Source organism: Asparagus officinalis, chromosome 1, assembly GCF_001876935.1.
Source record: "Asparagus officinalis chromosome 1, Aspof.V1, whole genome shotgun sequence".
NCBI lineage: Eukaryota > Viridiplantae > Streptophyta > Magnoliopsida > Asparagales > Asparagaceae > Asparagus > Asparagus officinalis.
In genome coordinates this window covers 55,685,162-55,703,078 of record NC_033794.1, presented here as the reverse complement: position 1 = coordinate 55,703,078, position 17,917 = coordinate 55,685,162, and positions in this window count along the sequence as shown.

Here is a 17,917-nt window from a genome sequence, read left to right as displayed (position 1 = left end):
GGAGTTTGTCGGCGACGAGGGGGAGGCGAGCGAAGAGGTGTGGGGCGGCGTTCGTCGGAGGACGGCGGTCAGCTGGGTTCGTCGGATTTGAGTTTGAGAGTGAACGAAGGAGAGGAGGAAGAGGGAGAAGGGGAATGGCTGATTGATTTGAAGAGAGAGAGAGAGAGAGAGATGAAGAGAGAAACGTAGAGAGAGAATGGAGTGAATTATTAAAGAGGGAGAGAAAATCACGTGACTAAGAAAGGTAGGAATTTAAACGTGATTTTAGGGATTGATTGGGGGAGGGGTTATGGAAAGAATTCAAATGAGAGAAAATTTAGGGGAGAGAATCAGGGAGGAAATTAGGGGAATAATTAGTGAGGGAATTAAGGAGAAAAAATCAGGATAAAATCAATGTATAATAATAATAATAATAATAATAATAATAATAATAATAATAATAATAATAATAATAATAATAACAACAAGAAATAATTTAATATTAATTAGAAAAACTTTTATCGTAACAATTTAATTTATAATTAACAAAACTATATAAAACCGGATTTTTAAATCATAGAAAATTCTAGAAAATCAAGAAAAATACAAATACTCTTTTAAAGATAATAATTTAATATTTAAAATCCCAGAAAAATTATTTAAACAAGTATCGAAAATCAGGGTCCTTACACTTGTGCATCTCTAGAAAATGATGGTTTGAAGAGAAAATGGGGTAAATGGGTTATGAAAATTCTGAAAGGGTCTCTTGTTATTTTTACTGCTGAAAAACAAAATAATTTGTATGTTTGTCATGCTGAACCTGTGCTTGATTCTGTTAACTCTGTAATAGGTGATAAATCTGTTTTATGACATAATAGATTAGGTCACATGAGTAATAAAGGATTAGAAATTTTGCATAAAGGAGGTCACTTTGGTAGTGATAAAATATCCTCCATCCCTTTCTGTGAATCTTGTGTGTTAGGAAAACAACCTAGGGTTAGTTTTCCTACTTCTTCCTTTCCTAATCAGTCTAAGTGAACTAATGTACTTGAATATTTGCATGCTGAGGTGTGGGGTCCCTCTAGTGGGCCTACGCATGGAGGGAACCAATATTTTCTTTCCGTAATTAATGATTATTCTAGAAAAGTTTGGGTTTTACTCATGAAAAAAAAATATGAAGTTTTTGATAAATTTAAAAACTAGAAAATTATGATTAAAAACCAAACGAGAAAGAAAATTAAAACTCTTAGGACAGACAATGGTCTTGAGTTTTGTAACAAATAATTAAATGATTTGTGTACTACTTAGGGTATTAAAAGGCATAAATCAGAATGGGGTTATGAAAGGATGAATAGAACTCTTTTAGAGAGGGTGAGGGCTATGTTGGCCACATCTGGACTCTCCAAGAAGTTCTGGGGAGAACATGTTTGTATTGCAACCTATTTGATTAATAAGTCTCCTTCTGTTCCCTTAGGAGGTAAATGCCCTGAACTTGTGCTCACAGGCAAACCTCTTGATTTTAATAATTTGAGAATTTTCGGGAGTGCTGACTATGTGCATCAAAAGATTGATAAGTTAGAACCTAGATCTAAGAAATGTGTTTTTTTAGGATACCCTGAAGGGGTAAAAGGTTATAGACTTTGGAATAAGAGTGAACCGGGGTTTAAGGTAGTGATAAGCAGAGATGTTATTTTTAATGAAAATGAATTTCCTTGTTTACCTTTACATGTTCCTATTTCTAAAAATGATGCTCCAAATGAGGTGGAGCAAATGCCTATTATTAATCAACCCAAATCACCTCCTGAAGAAAAATTGAATGATATAATTATTAAAAATCAAGATGAGATTATTCCTAATGAGACGGAGCATGATATGCAGGAAATAGATAACATGCATGATTTGAATGATTATTAACTCACTAGGGATAGAAAAGATATAGAGATTACAATTTGATTGATTGTAATATGTCTGAGTTTGCCTTTAATGTGTTTGAATCCCTTGAGTGCAATGAACCTAAGACTTATAGAGAAGCATTAAAATCAAAATATTCTGAAGAATGAATTAGTGCTATGAAGAGTGAGATGGAATCCCTAAGAATTAACCAAACATGGAAACTTGTTCCCTAAACCTGCTAGTTGTTCTGTAGCGAACTGTAAGTGGCTGTTTAAGGTGAAACAAGAATCTAAAAGTGTTAGGTTTAAGACTAGGTTAGTAGCTAAAGGATTTACTCAAAAGGAGGGAATTGATTATGCTAAAATTTTTGCTCCTGTTGTCAAATTCACTACTGTTAGAATTATGCTTGCTTTAGTTGCTAATTTTAATTGGGAATTAAACAAATGGATGTAACTACTGCTTTCTTGCATGGTGATCTTGATAAAAATGTTTATATGCACCAACCTGAGGGCTTTGTGGACTCTAAATTGCCTGATCATGTGTGTTTGTTAAAAAAGGCTTTGTATGGTTTAAAACAATCACCTAGGCAATGGAATATTAGATTTGGTAAATGCATGCAATCTTTAAAGTTTAAAAGGAGTTCTGCTGATCATTGCCTGTATTATAAGAATATAGACTCTGTGCCTGTATTTCTTGTAATTTATGTGGATGACATGTTAATTATTAGTCCTTGTTTGAAGTCTATTGAGCATGTTCAAAATGTCTTTGTGAAAATTTTGACATGAAAGACTTAGGTGATGCTAAAAGAATCCTAGGCATGAATATTATTAGGGACAAAAACAAATCTACTCTAGTTTTAAACCAAAGTTCATATGTTGAAATTTTTTGAGTAAATTCTCTCTGTCTGATGCCAAATCTGTGAATGTGCCTCTTACTTCCCATTTTGTGTTAAGTAAGGATCAGTCCCCCAAGACTAAAAATGAAATAAATGATATAAAGAATGTGCCATATTCGAATGCTATAGGATCAGTCATGTATCTCATGGTTAGTACTAGGCCTGACATTGCATATGCGGTTAGTTGCTTGAGTAAATACATGTCAAACTCTGGTATGCCTCATTGGAATGCCTTGAAGTGGTTTTTAAGATATTTAAAATCCTCTGTGGATGTAGAATTAACCTTCTCTAAGTGTTCTGAAGGTGTCAAACTAGTTGGCTATGTAGATTCTAATTATGCAAATGATAGAGATAATATAAAATCTACTACTTCCTATGTGTTTACTTTGTGTGGCTCTTGCATAAGTTGGAAATCTCAACTACAACCCATTGTTGCTTTATTTACTACTGAATCTGAGTATGTTGCTACCAATGAAGCTTTTAAAGAAGCTATTTGGCTTAGAGGCCTTATATCTGAAATTGGTTTTCTTGATAAAAATATGGTTGTATTTTCTGATAGTCAATCTGCTACTCAACTTTATAAAAATCCTATTTTTCATGATAGAACTAAATATATTGATGTTAGATTTCATTACATTTGGGATATAGTTAAAAAGGGTATTGTCAAGTTAGAGAAAATTCCCTCAAAATTTAATCCTACTGACGTGGGTACTAAGTGTTTGCCTGCTGAAAAATTTATCTCGTGTCAAAGAATATTAAATTTTGACTTTGGGTAATTTTTTCTTTGCTTTGTGTGTTGCCTTGGTGGCCTATTAACTTGTTTTGTACTTGTTAGTAGCTTTGTGATTTTTCCCCTTTGAACTCGATGACCGTTTGGTAGAGTTCGGTCCTTTGTGGACTTGGTATGCTTGGGGATCTTACCCCGATCTTTGTGATCTGAGTTTACTTTGTGTATTCTCTTTCATTGCTTGTATCTTCTTTGTGATCATACAGGTAATGATTTGGCGATGATGAGTCCTGCAGTTCCGTGTTTTTTTATCAGTGCACTACCTTGGGCCAAAGGTGGAGATTGTTGCTATTTTGTTGGCCCAAAATCTAGCCCGTTACCAAAAGGCCCAGTGTAAAACCCTAAAAATTTGAATATTTTATAATAAATAATAAATGTGTTGCATTATAAAAAAATAATATTTATTAATATTTGAGTATGCTAGGAATTGATGAGCACAGCTGTGTTGCGCCGTTTTGAGATGCATTCGCGGAGTTTTGAGCCGCTTGATATTACACATATAGTCATGAATATATTGTGTTATGTATTTGAGAATTCCAATGGGATTATGATAAAATTTGATTTGATTATATTTGAATTAGATATCGTTCATATACATGTTGGATGTTGTTGATGAGCACAGCTCAGTACTATATGGGATAGTGCATCGACATACCAGATATACATGGTTTATACATGAGGTAACTATCATTGACGAACACAGATCAGTACTATATGGAATAGTTCATCTACATACCAGAGATACAAAGATTTATATGAGGTGGATATCACTGATGAGCTCAGTTCAGTACTACATGAGGTAGTGCGTCGATATTTCACATGTACAGGCCATTGAGTCAGATTTTAGGAGGCTTGATCTAGCCATCCGTCCCGCACTAGGGTGCGATGAGGCTCGTGAGCCATATTTCAAGGATGCCTATTTGGTAGTCCATCCCGTACTCATGTTACGCACTGAGATCGCGATAAGACAAATGAGCTGTCTACACAGTTCAGGATACATATAGGGTAGTCCATTGCACTGAGACAATTACTTGATAGCCTAAGTGTGATAGATGTAGATTATGAATACGATCTACTACTGAGCTATATGGCCGAGATACGTTGCTTTGGAAAGTATACAAAATTATGTGTTAGTATTTTATTCTATCTTCCCAGTGATAGTGAAAGATATTATAAATACGATATGTTGATGTCTTATTTATTTTATTGCCTATTTTATTTATAAGTTGGAATCAATGATTAGAGATTCATAATTTGAGACATATGGTATATATATGAGGGTTTCCTTGTTTGGATTATTTTGCTCGACGTACCAGTCTCGTGTTATGGAATTTTAATTGTTGGTTTCATTAGATTGTCTTTTCGTAGTTCGGTATTATTGTTTAGATATCTACAATTTGAGACATATGGTATATATATGAGGGTTTCCTTGTTTGGATTATTTCGGTCGATGTACTACGTCTTGTGTTATAGGTTTCTAAATATTAATTCTACTTAGATACAGGGAAAATGAATCTAGGTAGACTATGCTTAATAGATAGAGCCTTCACTCCATCTAGCAGCCCTTCCCCTGGGGGCGGATAGAGGTAATCTTGCTATAGCGCTCTGACATTCTTGTTGTTGTTCTTTTTCTTTTAAATTACTTTTTAGGTAGTTCGGAGTGTCGGAGAGCCGCAGGGTGACGGAGTTCTGGCATAGTCGTCGTCGCTTATTTTTACTTGTAGAGACTTCACTGTAGTTTTGAGTTTTATTCAGACATTAGAGTTTCATATTCATATTGTAAAGGAAGTGTGCCTTAGTACAATTTTTAGTTGATTCATATTAAGATATTTTCATTATTCAGATATCAGATATATTATAGTTTAGACATGATTCTTTTTATTTATGATATATCTCTTCTATATCATGTTTATTACATTTATTCTCTTTATTTTGCCTGTTTTGTACCTGCACTTCTATTTGATTCCACTAGAGGATATTGCTATGATTGGTGAAACGTGTTTATGCATAGTGTGGGTGCATGACAGGTTTGACATCTCTGGTTTTACCTTGGACTACAGCCTTTTGTGAACCCAGGGGCATCACAGTTAGTATCAGAGCTCTAGTTCCAGCATCCTAGGATCATTCCTGTGTCGAGTCGTGGAGCTAGGATAGAGTTTCCTAGGAATCATGTATAGAGTTCGATAGGAATTCTTAGAATGAGTGAGGACGTTATATACGTATATTCAAAAATTTGTAATTTTTTTTGGTGACAACTAACTTACTTTGATTGAAAAGTAAATGCATGAATGATAAGTGATATGATTCTTCCTATTAGTATATGTTATGTTATCTATGATTAGGATCTTACTTTCTGTGTCAAATAAGCTCTCCTCTTGGTATTTTAAACATTAGAACGAGGACGTGGTCGAGCTAAAGCTTGTACCCGGAGAGCTGGGCAAGTAGAACCCGAGCCGCAGCAGGCTCCACAGTATCTAATCGACTTGGTAACACCGATTATAGAAACAAAGACTAGCAACACTCGAGGAGTGAGTAGCAAGCAGATTTTACTCTCTGAAGTTCCACCACCAGTTGTACCAATAGTACCTATTGAAGAGGTAATGCCGAAGGTCTCACCATCGCCATATCCAGCTATTAATAGAGTCACGGAGCAGGAAGCTTGGCTTGGTAAGATTGAGGAAGATATTAGAAGTTAGGAGCACAAAAATTTTAGGGCACATCGGATTCAGTTACAACCTATAAATGGAGGAAATATGTGGGAAATACTTATAGAATTACTTAATGTTGACTTAGTACATAGGCGGAGATTAGTTATATTCAGCTTAAAGGACGATGCTGGAGGATAGCACCGATTTCAGTTATGCTAGAGTAGCGAATGTTAATTTCATAGAAGGATTTTATCTACTATTTCGAAAAGCAGCTAGACCTAACCCGATTGGAGCAGAGAGACGTACTAAGAGTTAATTTTAGAAGCAGAATTGTCCGGAGACCAGGGTAAGGACAATAAACATTTAGCAAGACCGAGAGGAACCCAGCAACGGGGTAAGGATTTAAGATCAATCCAATGTATATATGTGAATATAGAAGTGATATCATGCACACGTGTACGAGCCTGAATTTGGGAAAAACGACTAGTTAAAAGTATATGCATTTTACATACTAAAGAAGTTAGAATATGGAAAAACTTAAAAGATCAAAGTCGTAGGTCTCTTCAAAATATTTCCAACAAATCTTATATCATCTTATTCCGAGGTCGGACGTGAAAGTTATGACCAAAATACTGAATGTTATTTTCCTAGTCAGACTAGGTTTTCGGTTCGGGTCAAACATGTTTGTTTCGGGTTTTGCTCTATAAATACCTATGTTTTTATGAAAATTCCTCTCTTTTATCATATCTATGAACCCTAGTAGCTACCCTCTCCACTCAAAAACCCTAGATCTTTTTTTTGAATTTTGAGAGCTTTGTGGAGCACAATACCGACACGAGGGCGAGATCTTCGACGTGTGACAAGGTAGAACGAGTTGTTTATGCTCGTGGATTGCTTGTTGTTTATTTTAGAGGTTTAGAACAATGTTTGAGGTAAGATTATCTTTATCCAAATCCATCCCGATAGTTAAATAACTAGTGTAGATGATTAATATGATGTTAAATATGTGTTTTCATGCTTTAATTTTAACCTGATGTGTTAAAAGTCAGATTTTTAATAGTAAATCTTAAACCAATACTAGATTAGTAATATTTTCTTACTGTTTATGATAGTATCATGATCATTATCATTAGGGTTATTCATAATTTTATTTACATATGAGAAATTTAAGTGATGTACTAAATATATATTTTTTGCAGAAAACTACAGCACTTGTATAATATTTAACTAATATTTTAAGATAGTAAACAGATTCCAAATTTATCCAAACTAGTTCTAAATGAAAGATATATATATCTAGTTTCTAAAACAGAAAACCATTCTTAAAGAGAGTTTGTATAGAGAAAGATAAGTTATGTTTACTAACAACATGTCCTGCAGAAAAACTGTTGTACATATATAATGTTTAACTGGAGATTTAGGATAACAAATAAACTCCAAACTGAACCAACCTTATGTCATTTGATAGATGTATGAATCTAGTTTTCAAAACAGAAAACCATTTGTAAATATAGTCTTTCTAGAGAAAGACATGCTCGTTTTACTAACAGAATTCCCGTCTGTTTTCCTACTCATTTTGTGGAGCTGTGTTACGCCATTTTGAGATGCATTCGCGGAGTTTTAAGCCTCTTGATGTTACACATATAGTCATGAATATATTGTGTAATGTATTTGAGAATCCTAAGGGGATTATGATAAATTTTGTTTTGATCATATTTGAATTAGATATCATTTATATACATGTTGGATGTCGTTCATGAGCACAGCTTAGTACTATATGGGATAGTGTGTTAACATACCAGATATACACGGTTTATACATGAGGTAACTATCATTGATGAGCACAGCTCAGTACTATATGGGATAGTGCATCGACATACCAAAGATACAAAGATTTATATGAGGTGGATATCGTTGATGAGTTCAGTTCAGTACTACATGAGATAGTGCGTGATATTCCACATTTATAGACCTTTGAGTCGGATTTTAGGATGCTTAATCTAGCCGTCCGTCCCGCACTAGGGTGCGATGAGGCTCGTAAGTCATATTTTTAGGATGCCTATTTGGTAGTCCGTCCCGCACTCATGTTACGCACTGAGATCGCGATGAGACTAATGAGCCGTCTACACAGTTTAGTCTACCTAGATCCATTGCACTGAGACAATTACTTGATAGCCTAAGTGTGATAGATATAGATTATGAATACAACCTACCACTGAGCTATATGACCGAGATACGTTGCTTTGGAAAGTATACAAAATTATGTGTTAGTATTTTATTCTATCTCCCCAGTGATAGTGGAAGATATTATAAATACGATATGCTAATGTCTTATTTTTTTACTACCTTCTTTATTTCTTAATTGGAATCAATGATTAGAGATTCACAACTTGAGACATATGATATATATATGAGGGTTTCCTTGTTTGGATTATTTCGCTCGACGTACCAGTCTCGTGTTATGGAATTCTAATTGTTGGTTTCATTAGATTGTCTTTTCTTAGTTCTGTATTAATGTTTAGATATCTATAATTTGAGACATATGGTTTATACATGATGGTTTCTTTATTTGGATTATTTCGCTCAACGTACTATGTCTCGTGTTGTAGGTTTCTAAATATTAATTCTACTTAGATCGGGGAAAATGAATCTAGGTAGACTATGCTTAATAGATAGAGCCTTCACTCCATCTAGCAGCCCTTCACCTGGGGGCGGATAGAGGTAATCTTGCTGTAATACTGTGATGCTCTTGTTGTTTTTCTTTTTCTTTTAAATTATTTTTCAGGTAGTTCGGAGTTTCGGAGAGCCGCAGGGTGACGGAGTTCTAGCATAGTCGCCGTCGCGTATTTTTACTTGTATTGACTCCATTGTAGTTTTGAGTTTTATTCAGACATTAGAGTTTCATATTCATATTATAAAGATAGTGTGCCTTAGTATAATTTTTAGTTAATTCATATTGAGACATTTTTATTATTCAGATATCGGATATATTATAGTTAAGACATGATTCTTTTTATTTATGAGATATCTCTTCTATATCATGAATATTATATTTATTCCCTTTATTTTGCTTGTTTTGTACCTGCACTTCTATTTAGTTCCACTAGAGGATATTGCTGTGATTGGTGAAATGTGTTTATGCACAATGTGGGTGCATGACAGGTTTGACATCTCTGGTTTTACCTTGGACTGTAGTCTTGTGTGAACCCAGTGGCGTCACACCCAGCTCCCCATTGTCTTTTTCCCTAGCCCATCTCTAACCTCCCCTACGCGATGGTACTCAGCCTCTTCCCATCTCCTACCCAATTGTACTCAGTCCCTTTGTAGGAGTATAAAAATGCTTATAGGTCCCTTAACACAGCTCGGCACGGTAATTCGACAAACTAACGAACCATCGGGCGATATATCCAAGCAGGATCATTAGACCACAACACCAAAGCGGATTTACTGCCAAATCAGGATCCGGACTGCCAAATCAGAGTCCAGATCAACAATGAAGTGCGAATAAACCGCGAAACCGGAAAACGACACAAAACCAAACACCGGGGGGGTTCGGCCAAAACCGACGCACCTCAGGTTGGCCTCGGTGCCGAGCACACTTAGTGGCTCGGCGAAAAGACCGAGCCACCACTTGGTGGCGTCGGCCAAAACCGAGCACCAAATGTGGCGTCGGTGGTCGAGCCACCTAGGTGGCTCACCAAGCCACCTAGGTGGCTCGGTGACCGAGCCACCTCTTGGTGGCTCGGTGGCCAAGCCACCTGGGCCGAGCCACCAGATCTGGGCCAAGATCTGAGCCCAAATCTGGTTTGAGGAGCCTATAAATAGACCCCTAGGCTCATTGTTTGAAGGACTTGGAACTTTTGAGGTGAAACTCTACCGGATTGAGAACTGAACTTCGGAACTTTGGGGCTTTGAAGACTTGAACTTTTCAGATCTGGTTCTTGGCGATCGTCCACGTCAAACAAGGTAGGAGTTCGAGAGAGATCAGATCTGAGATCCACACGGTCATCCTTCGGATCAAAACTTGGTTTTTGATCCCGAGAAGAGTATCGATTTCGCTTTGTCTATTTCGATTACTTAGGGCTATTATTTCCTTGGTGAAATAATCCCCTCGGCTGTTATTTTCTTCGTGAAATAACACCCGTCATACCGTGTAGATCCGACCGGATCAAGATCGCGCGGTGGTCCATGGATTAACCCCGACGCAGGTGAAGAACCCACACAAGCAAGAGACCGTAAAACAGGATCTTGCGATTTGTTCGAAAGAAGGAAAGTTGTAATTTTTTCTTTTTCTTTGATTTTGTTGTAACCGGATCTTATAAAAAGACCGGATCTTTTGTAACCGATAAACTATTGTTGAAGAGAACAATGACTTCAATGAAAGCAATTTTTCCCGCTAACAATCTGGCGACCACAGTGGGAGCCACCAATCTCACTGCCGAGATCGTTGCATCGCAGTTGCGGATCTCGATCCCGGTTGAGGAGGAGGTCGAGTATGAATTCGACCAACAAAAGTTCGAGGAGTATCTCGATCCCGGTTGAGGAGGAGGTCGAGTATGAATTCGACCAACAAAAGTTCGAGGAGTATCTGTCATCCTTGTCCGGATCCATCTCCCCCCTCAAGTCCAAGAAGTTCTCCTCCAAGAGAAAAGTCCGTTGGTACGAAGAAATGCAGAATGCTAACGAAGATCTCACCCCGATTGATGCCAAAGTTGCATCGGGTGAGGTCCCACCGACCTCCAACCAGGTCAAAGCTGTTCTCGCTAATTCCTCCGCCGCTGAGGGCGTAGTGACTCTCTCAAAGAGAGCCCGCCAGAGGCGACGTCAACGCCTGGCGCGGCAATTCGTAAAGGCGATGGAGTCCACTGACGGAATTCGCTATAACGCGGATCTGAAGAACAGGAGAGGCAAACAGCCTCAACAACCAATGAATGACAGCTCCTCCAAGCCGCCAACGAATGAATGGATCCGTGTCAAACGGAATCGTTCGACACTTGAGGAGCGCATTCGCAAGCGCCGCGCACTTTTAGCTCAGGCACAGGCTCAAGTCCAAGAAGCCTGCAAAAGACTGCAGAAGGAGGTGGCCAAGAAGTCGCCACCAATCCGCCAAGTATAGAGGCCGAAGTCTGAAGCGGCGATTCAGGCTAAGGAACAATCATTGCAACCTAAATCGCCGATAATTCCCATAGCTGCTCCGGGAGATCCCGCAGAATCATCCCGAAGAAAGAAGTCAGTTTTGGAGCGTCTCGGTCCACTTCCCGATGAGGGATGCAAAGCTCCAGTTCAAGAATGTTTGGGCCCGATAAAGAAGCCCCGAACGACTCAACATGCTGGGAGTCGCCGCCACCCTCAACATGACAAAGGGATCATGGCAGCTAGGCGCACCAATTTGCGCATTGAAGTCCAGGAGCCCGTTGAGAACTCACGCCCACAAAAGCGTGTTTCGAGGCGCGTGACTCTTGAAAGCCCAAAGAAGGCAGTTCGCCCTCAGAAGGAAACATTATCGTCCGATAATGATGACGTTATACCTGAGAAGTCGTACCAACACACGATAGGTTACTCTGACCTTCAAGCCGATGAGTTGTACTATCGTGTTGGGGGTACGAGTAAAACCAAGAAAAGGAGTCCTCAAGAACTAAAGACTCAATGTCCCTGTTCCAAACTCATTCGGGCAGTATTATCTGAGTGTAACTGCACCAATACAGTCCCCGAAAGAATTTTGGTTTTTGAAAGGCTCAGTACCGAAACGCCAAAACCAAAACTGCACCAATACAGTCCCCGAAAGAATTTTGGTTTTTGAAAGGCTCAGTACCGAAACGCCAAAACCAAGGCCTAGGCGTTTCCGACAAGGCTCAGTACCGAAACGCCAAAACCAAGGCCTAGGCGTTTCCGACAAAGAAGAACGGTGGTTGAAGACCGAGAATTTCTGAGGGTCACCACTGATATGACCAACAAAGGGAAATCGACACGGGATAATCCCAAGTCGATTCCGGAAGCACCCCGGCGTATAACCCGCCTGCAGTCTGGAGCCATCATACGAGCAACTTATGGTAGGATTCGGATAAGATTACCTTCAGAAGATGAAGAATCGGATGCCGGCTCTACGGTCACATCAGATAATACAGTATCCAACGAAGGACAACCCCGCGAGTCACTTATGATAAGTGCGGAACAAGTGGCCAAGATGCTCGAAGAAGCCATGGCTAAACAACAAGAGAGCTTCAAGTTCGAAATACAGATGGCCATACAGAATATGAGAGAAATGCATGACCAACAAATCCAAGCACTGATGAACCAGCAAGGCGAACCAAGTCGTCGTAACCAGGTTAATCAGGAAGATGAGGACACAGGTGCGAATGAAGCTCATAATGCCAATAATCCTCCCGTCAATGCAGGGGGTGGTAACGAGAATACTAGCGAAAACACAGGTGAAAGCTTGAAGATTAAAAACCTCAAGAGCAAAATCAATACATTGATTTCCGCTCAAGAGATGAAAAAGATGGGCATTCCTTGTCCATACCCAAGAGAATGGGAATCAATCCCATATCCGGCGAAATTCAATCTAATTAATTTCACGCCATTCGATGGGAAGGGTTAACCCACTCAGCATTTGATTTACTTCAAATCACACCTAGGGGTTATCTCTTGTAATGAGTCTCTGATGGTACGGTCCTTCGTTGGCACTCTTCGTGGAGCCGCCTTCGATTGGTATCGCCGCCTCAAACCAGAAAGTGTGAATAGCTGAGACGACATGGAGACTAAATTCCTCACCAACTTCTTCAACGATGACACTGAGATATCCATCGGGTCGTTGCTTGACGAGAAACAAAAAGACGGGGAATTGGTTAATACCTTCGTCAAAAGGTTCCGGAACATGACGATGAACTATCGGGACCCGATCACTGAGGAGTTCATTCTTCAGACTTGCCACAACAACCTCGCATTGGACGTGTTGGAAGCAATGATGATAGCACCATCCAAAACATAGAAGGATTTGAAGGTCCGAGGAGAGCAAGCCGAGCGATTCCTCAGAAGGAAGAAGGCGGAAAGAGGCCAACAGGCGACGAATGCTCCACAACAGAATTTCGTCCCACGAGGGAAAGGTAAGGCACATGCCAATGCAGTTGATGCTAATCAAACTTTCCAATTGCAACCTCAGCAACAGCCGCAGCAACGAGCACCACAACAATCGCAGTCGCAATGGCAACAACGGCCTCAGAAGCAGAAATCTTCCGAGCCAAGATTTCCTAAAGTGTACTCCTTCCAAGATGACGAAGTTCCCGACATCTTTAAGTACCTGTTAGAAAATAACAAAATCCAGCTGCCGTCGATCGTGGATCAAGAAGGGGCTAGCAAAGTGACGGATCCGAAGTATTGCGCATACCATAGAGCGGTCCATCACCCTACAAAGTCATGCTATCATCTCAAGGATAAGATCCAGGCATTAATTGATGTAGGCGTCATAACCCCGAAGCCATCCAAGAATGTCGGAGCAAATACAGTATCAATTAGCTTTGGATCAGTGCCCACAGCATAGTTTAAACCAGAACGCATCACCAAAGTAGGAATGAAGATGGTGAATAACGACCCGTATGGACAACGTCAAAAAGGACTTGTGCCACACACAGCCCCAAACGGCGAAATCCTCTGGGTCCATCCTGATCTTATTGAAGACGATCAGTGGACGACTTCCTCGACCAGAAAGGGTAAAGGCAAATACTGTAATGCTAACTCCACGATCTTCGAAGAGGATGGTAATGAAGCTCCTACCTTCCCGCTCTCCGAAGAAGAACAAGAAGTCTTTGCCACTAGAAGCGGAAATCAGTATCACTTCAATTATCCATCACCCAGTGATCAATTAGCTGAGCAGGGGGTGACTAAGTAAGGACCAGCCAGAACTCTCACGGAGCTGGGTGTGATTACGATTCCTAAACCGGTTGAAGAAGCTCGACGACAGCCGGTTAATAAACAAAAAGAAAAGAGGCCCCAGGAGGTTCAGAATCCGAAGCAACCTCGTTTCAATCGTCCGATTGGAAGAGATAAACCGGAAAGCTCGAACACTCTGCACGTCTTCGATATTATGTCTCAACTAGCTAACATCCCAGCATGGATAACATTGTATGAGTTGCTACGGTTGTCTAAAGAAACCAGGGAAGCCTTGCAAGAAGCCTTGGCCAATTCAGAAGTGTTCCTTACTCGGATCAAGCCGGTACTTGAAGAGCCAGAACCGTTAATTCAACATTGCAATGTAGCAGCTAAAAACCTTCCTTACATTACCTTCACCAAAGAGGATATACAGACGAAGAATTCAAACCATGATCGACCCCTATATTTCGTTGGGTACATTGGCTCCAGCAAAGTCAACCGAATCCAAGTGGATCCGGGTTCCGCTGTGAGTATTATGCCGCTTCGCTTGATGCATATCCTCGACATTCCAGTTAGTAAGTTGGCGTCCACAGGCACTGTTATCTATGGATTCAACACTAGCGGGTCAAGACCCTTGGGTAAGATCCGGATAAAATGTCAAATGGGTGATTTGAAGACGGAAGTCACATGTTATGTGATTGATGCCGAGACTTCATATAACTTACTATTGGGTCGGCCTTGGATCCATAGTAACGTTATAATCCCCTCCACTCTCCATCAGTGTTTGAAATATGTCGACACTGATAATAAAGTTAGGACGGTGGTCGGAGATAAGCAACCATTCAAAGGGTATGAGAATTATTTCACTGATTCTCTCCTTTATGGTAACGAATCCGATACTGAATCATCGGCCCATGGCACGGACAGCGGAGAAGAAGCTGATACCGAAGCCGGACTTGATTACAATAGAGGTTATGTTTTAAATGATATTGTACCCTTTGTAATCAACCTTGACGATGAACAATCGTCAAATGGCAGTTATAACTGGCAACTTGCCAATAATAAAATAAATAACGATTTAGAGTACTCACTGTCTCTTGATGATGTGATAAAAGAATTGTATGATAATCCCGATTTATATGCGTCGCTTCGATCGTCCTATATAACAAAAAAACACCTCCAACATTCTTTCGGAATGACCCTGGTCATCCCTACCAAAATAGGAGGCCAAAGAGAAGTGATTTACAGTAAAGGAGAGGGTTTTCCATTACCAGATCATTTCTTAAGGGAAGATGAGAATGATGACAAACCTGGTCGGCATTTATCTAAGTATAGTCCGGAAGCGCGCAAGCTCATGGAAAAATAGGGATATGATTTCACACTCGGAGAAGGTCTATACTTCGATCGAGGTCCTCGTATTCCAGCCAAAGCGGCATATGTACCAAAAGGGAAACCGGATAATTATTATAAATTCAGATGAGGGTTAAGGTATGAATCTTCTTCAGAAGACGAATGTTGTTGGTTAATCAATAACCAATCATCTGAGCAATACAAAGATGGGTACCCTTCAGATTCCTCGGAATGCGATTCCGATACAAGTCTGGGGGAAGCATTCAAAGCCCTAATGGCGAACATGGCTACAGCTGATCCGTCCACAATGAAGAACAATGATCAAATGCCAACATGAGAAGACCCCTGGGTTCATCACCTGAACATGCAGTATGGTGATAGGTTCGAACAGAGAGAACCCCCCACCGAAGATAAAATAGTCCAAATTAACATGGGTGACGAGGCCAACCCAAAGCCTATATTCATCAGCGATAGTCTTCCCTCAAATGAGAAGGAGGAATTAATTGCTCTCATCAAGGAATATATTAACGTCTTCACTTGGAACTATGAAGACATGCCAGGGCTCGACCCCAATGTGGCAATGCACCGCCTCGATATCAAGTCGGATGCCAAACCTGTCAAACAACAGCAAAGAAGGTTTCGTCCGCAGATTATGAGGTTAAAAAGTTGATCGAATCAGGATTTATCCGAGAAGAGCAACATCCAGACTGGCTAGCCAATATTGTTCCCGTCATGAAGAAGAACGGTAAAATCAGGATTTGCATCGACTTCAGGGACCTGAATACGGCATGTCCAAAAGACGACTTTCCTCTCCCGATCACGGATGTCATTATCGACAATACATGCGGATTTGAGAGAATGTCTTTTATGGATGGTTTTTCAGGATATAACCAAATCAAGATGCACCCAGATGAGGAGAAGCATACAGCGTTCAGAACGCCCCTCGGTGTCTTTTGCTACACGGTGATGCCTTTCGGTCTAAAGAATGCAGGCGCCACGTACCAGCGAGCAATGACTAAGATTTTCCAAGAACATCTCTAGAAAACAGTCGAGTGCTATGTTGATGATTTGGTTGTAAAAATCCGCAAGAAAGAAGATCACATCAAGGACTTGAAGACGATGTTCGATCTCATGCGGAGTCATCAATTGAAGATGAACTCCACTAAATCCTTCCTTGGAATGTCCAGCGGAAAATTCCTTGGATTCTTCGTCACCACTAAAGGTATACATATCGATCCTGATAAGGTGAAGGCGATACATGAACTGCAACCTCCTAGAAATCTAAGAGAACTCAGAGGTTTGCAAGGGCGTTTAGCTTACATCCGATGGTTCATCTCAATTCTTTCTGGGAAGTGCCAACCATTCTCTAAGCTAAACAAGAAATGTGTGTCATTTATTTGGGATGACGCCTGCCAAAAAGCACTCGAAGATATCAAAACATATCTGATGAATCCTCCTGTTCTCGTTGCACCAAAATCAGGTAAACCGTTCTTGATTTACCTCAAGGCGATGAACCACTCAATAAGTGCTTTACTAGCACAAGACGATGATAACGGTCACGAACATGCAATCTATTACCTAAGTCAGACTTTGGTAGGCGCCGAGTCTCGATATCTGATGGTTGAGAAAGAATGCCTCGCATTGGTATTCGTAATGCAAAAGATGCGGCATTATTTGGTTGAATAGACGATTTACGTCATTTCTAACGTTAATTTGGTACGGGTATTTATGACACAACCGGCCTCTATGAATTGGCGGTTAGCGAAGTGGGCCCTTCTCTTGTCCCAATATGATTTGCACTTCAAACAACAGAAGTCGATCAAAGGACAAGTGATTTGCGATCTTTTGGCGGCAAAGTATATGATGACTTGTCGGATGAAACCCACGAGGTTAACACTACATCGCACCAACAAGTATGGCAATTATACTTCGATGGTGCTTCGAGGGCAGTTAATAGGGCAATAACCCCCGGATGTTCTAAAGTCTCCTCCGGAGTTGGAGTTGTTTTAGTTTCCCCGGGGATGCATGTAATGCCTCGGGCTTATTCATTGACTAGCCCATGTTCCAATAACGTAGCCGAGTACAACGCGCTTCTCATTGGACTCAGTTTTGCCAAGGAGCTGGGGGTCGAATATCTCGAAGCTTTTGGGGATTCTCAATTGATAGTCAACCAAGTCCGTTGAGAGTATGAAGTCAGGAACCAAGACCTGATCCCGTACCACCAGGAGGCCATCAAAATAGCAGATTCTTTTGAAGAATTCTTTATTAAATACATCACTCGTCTCCAGAACGCTTATGCGGATGCACTGGCAGCACTAGCGGTATCACTTGCGCAGCCTCCCGAAACTGAACTATTAGTCACAGTAAGGACGCATCAGCTCTGCATATCCATATACGATATGGATATTGAAGAGGAAGATGATGGAAACATAAACGCCAAGGAGGTGAATTCAACCCAAATTGGGTCTGAGTCCCGTCTTCTATAATACTGAGACCCAT